Genomic DNA, 4486 nt, shown 5'->3' with positions numbered 1-4486 from the left:
CTGAGCGGTATCTGTTGGACGTCATCCCTCTTTATGTCAACCGAGAGCCTGTAGCCTCCGTCACTCATGTAGATATACATCATGTCTCCTGGACAAACAGCATAATCATCTAGGAGCTGCTGCCACCCCTCACCCACGATCTTTGTAGCCAAACCATCACTCTCAAAGGTAACCTCATACTGCAGCCTCTCAAAAGTCAGAAAGTAACCAGTCCAACTACCGATGTCCCCTTGCATCGCATCTGGTTCAACGCGATGGAAGTATTCTTCAAAGATACGCCGGATAGCGCATGGAACAAACTGTATAATGTAAGGGCAAGGAATAAAGTCAAGATCAGGTCATGGCTTGCTGTACCTAAGGCGAAAAAATGAAAATGTTTTGTTAACCTTTCACACCTTACCATTTCGGAGCGATACAAGCTTGTGATCGGTATCCATACATGACATGGTGGACCCTGTGCATCACGGCAGACAGCAAGCTTGTGCGTGCAAACACAACACCTACCCCCCTTCAGTCCAAATACAAATCATCTCTGGATTAGTATGGTGAAAAATGTAATGTATCTAAAAAATGCAACCTGTACAACAAACTAAAACACACCCCCTACAAAACTGGTGAAAGCAACCGTTTAAAAATGTGGTCGTTTTAGCACACTCCATGAAATCCACTTATTTTTTTCCAAAATATTAGATTCATAGTTTAAAAAAGGATACGGCGCTTTCCTCCCGCAACGACTGCAGAAAACAGCCGGCTCGTAGTCCATCGGCTGCTCACGATACGACACTGACGACCTAGCTGCAGTGCATCTCCGTCGAATCCCCTCGCCGCTGCAGGATCCAATCGAGAACGATGACATCACCCCCGCCGTCGCTCTCTCTCGCCGTCGAACCCTAGAAAAATTCCCCACCTCGGTCCCCTCTTAAAAAGAAACCACATGCGGCATTATTAATTCACAATCCCAGCCTACAACGGGGCCACGTCAGCAGATCTTGATCTAAAACGAGGTTAAGCTAAAAAAAACTGGGATTCGATAGTTTATAGTATGAAGTTCAGGGATTTGGACGTGGAGGTTTATTTTCGACTACGTCTACAACCACAAGACTTCACTCGAGTACAGTAGCACCAGGCTTGCTAACCCTCCACCTCGGGGATACCTATCGTAGCCTGTTGGCTTTCACACCGCCCCGCGCCCGCTCGTCTTCCTCTACCTTTATAACTAATCCCTGCACCATCTCGGGTATTTGCTTCCATTCAGATCGGGCGCTCGTTCCTCCGCGGCTCTCTCCCTCTGCCCCGCCCCGTGGAGATGGAGGCCACGAAGTGCCAAGGCGGGCCGACGATCGGCATCGACCTCGGGACGACCTACTCCTGCGTGGCCGTGTGGCGACCGATGCACAACCGTGTCGAGGTCATCGCCAACGAGCAGGGTAACCTCACCACGCCATCCTGCGTCGCCTTCACCGACGGCTGGCGGCTCATTGGCGACGCCGCCCTGAACCAAGCCGCAATGAATCCCGCCAACACCGTCTTCGGTGAGAATCTGTCACGGACGTCCCTAGTGGCTCAGTGCTACTCCTCGATGCCGGAATTGCACCGATTTTCATGCTCGAAGTTTCTTTTCTTTGTCTGCAAAATGCTTAGATAGTCGGCTGTCAGATTGATCTCTGACATTTCTCGCCTTCCTTTTTGGTGACGAGGATTCCATCTCTTACGAGTATGCGATCGATTATTTTGTATCTTCTCGCACGGATTTCTCTAGCGTAGTCCTCTCGATCGGACGGATCATTTTCCCAACTTTGTTACTAGCTAGCAGTAGTACTACCAAGCGAACCATTTCAACTTCTCGTATCATTGAATTCCAGCATGCTAAGGCGGTTTCGCAAGTTAGAGAAGTTGAGCTGGTGCTTGAATGGAAGATGCACGGGTGTGTGTAGGCAATCTGTACCAAGTGTATTATTTACAGAGTTAGCCTTTCTTTACCACATTTGCAGAGTTAACTGTGCACACCACATGATCAAGAAACTAGCACACGTTTCAAAGGCTTATCCGCACTGATGTTTTCTTGCAGATGTGAAGCGACTTATTGGCCGGCATTTTAGCGACGCGTCGGTGCAAGGGGATATCAATATGTGGCCTTTTAAAGTCGTGTCAGGTTCCAGCGACCGGCCGATGATAGTGGTTCAGTACAGGGGCGAGGAGAAGCAGTTTGAGGCCGAGGAGATCTCAGCCATGGTGCTTGCAAAGATGGCGGAGATTGCCAAGGCGTACCTTGGCACGGAGGTGAAGAATGCCGTCATCACCGTCCCGGTCTACTTCAACGACTCCCAGCGCCAAGCCACCATGGATGCTGGTGCCATCGCCGGACTCGGTGTCATTCGAATCATCAATGAGCCCACCGCCGCTGCTATCGCCTACGGTCTGGACAGGATCCCCAACATTGATGAAGCGAGGACGGTGCTCATATTTGACCTCGGCGGCGGCACCTTGGATGTCTCCATTATCAACATTGATCCGGGAGTTGACATCGATATGGGTATCTTCGAGGTCAAGGCCACGGCCGGGGACACCCACCTCGGCGGCGAGGATTTCAACAGCCAGATGGTGAAACACTTGGTTCGGGAGTTTCTGTTGAGATACAAGAAGAGAGACATCAGAAGCAACCCGAGGGCGCTCCGGCGACTGAGGACGGCCTGCGAGAGGGCCAAGAGGATGTTGTCCTCCACGGCGCAGACCACCATTGAGATCGATTCGCTCCACGACGACATCGACTTCTATACAACCATCAGCCGTGCACGTTTTGAGGAGCTTAACAAGGAGCTGTTCCGCAAGTGCATGGAGCCCGTGGAGAAGTGCCTCCTCGACGCCAAGATAGACAAGTCCCAAGTCCATGACGTCGTTCTTGTGGGAGGCTCCACCCGAATCCCCATGGTGCAGCAGCTTCTCCAACGCCTTTTCAACGGAAAGAAGTTATGCAGGAGCATCAACCCCGACGAGGCTGCGCCGTACGCGCAGCCGTCCACGCTGCCTACCTCAGCGGCGAGGCCGACGAGAAACCGCTGCGGGATATGCTCCTTCTCGACGTCACACCGCTGTCGCTTGGGATAGAGACGGTCGGTGGTGTGATGAGCGAGCTGATCCACAGGAACACCACAATCCCGGTCAAGAAGGAGCGTGTTTTCACGACCGACGCCGACAACCAGACGACCGTGCTCATCCAGGTATACGAGGGCGAAGGGGCCTTGACCAAGCACAACAACCTCCTGGGCAAGTTCAGGCTATCTGGCATCCCCCGTGCCAAGAGGCGCGTGCCCATCATCAACGTGACTTTCGACATCGAAGCGAACGGCATCCTGACGGTGTCGGCGGAGGACATGGCGACGGGAAACAAGAACAAAATCACTATCGCCAGTGACAAGGGGCGGCTGAGCACACGGGAGATCGAGCGGATGATGCGTGATGCCGATAAGTACAATTCCGAGGACAAGAAGCAAATGAAGAAAACCAAGAAGGAAAACGGCGGTGTCCCATGATCGAGGTCCTTGAAACCATACGCGTACAATTCACTTCGGCAGCCTTGCAATGGCGTTGTCAGTCATACTAGTATTTGGTCTATAACTTATGTTTTCTTTCTTCTCCGAGCCATGTTTAACTTGCTCGTTTTGGCAGTCGTCTTTATCAATTTTATTCAATCTGCTACCTGCTTGAATTCTGCTGAGATCGAGTTGCTGCTTTGACTGTAAGAACATCTCCAACAGCCATGCTTCGTCTCACGCCTAAAAAATTGTTTACAGCGCGCACATAGTCAAGTTTGACGCGGCGTGTAGCGCTGGTTCAAGCAGGCGCGCTGAAATGCAGCGCGGACGTTGGCTTCAGCAGCGCGTTAAAATGCAGCGCACGCAAGCAGTCGGTGCTCACATTTCTTGTAATTTGGACACAAAATAAATTTCACACATTCTCATAAAACAAAGACATGACATACAACAAATAGTTTAACAATACAACAATACAATAATACAACAAATAGTTCAACAAGACAACAATACAACAAATAGTTCAACAATGCAACAATACAACAAATACTTCAACAAGATAACAATAAAACAAATAGTTCAATAATACAACAATACAACAAATAGTTCAACAATACAACAACACAACAAATAGTTCAACAATACAAATAGTTCAACAATACAACAAATAGTTCAATAAATAGTACAACGCACAAATCATGATGCTCTTTGGCGGCCATTCCAAGCCCACCACTCCTCAATGATATCATTCCTAAGTTCATTATGCGTTGCTGGACGTCGAATGGCATGATAGGAGGCAACAAAACGGGTCACCCTTTCAGCCCTCCGCCGCACTCACACGGGATGTCCCAAGAGCTCATATTTAAAGTAGTCTACATCTTGGCCACGCTCATTCTCGATGATCATGTTGTGCATGATCACACAAGCGTGCATAATGTACCAAATCATTTTTTGAT

General features: G+C 49.7%; 1 pseudogene; it reads left to right on the top strand.

Moving 5' to 3' along the window:
* Window positions 1-1306: 1306 nt before the first annotated feature.
* Window positions 1307-3633, top strand: LOC123439758 (annotated as a pseudogene).
* The last annotated feature ends 853 nt before the right edge of the window (window positions 3634-4486 follow it).

This window comes from Hordeum vulgare, chromosome 3H (genome assembly GCF_904849725.1).
Source record: "Hordeum vulgare subsp. vulgare chromosome 3H, MorexV3_pseudomolecules_assembly, whole genome shotgun sequence".
NCBI lineage: Eukaryota > Viridiplantae > Streptophyta > Magnoliopsida > Poales > Poaceae > Hordeum > Hordeum vulgare.
This window is presented reverse-complemented; position numbering and strand designations above follow the sequence as displayed.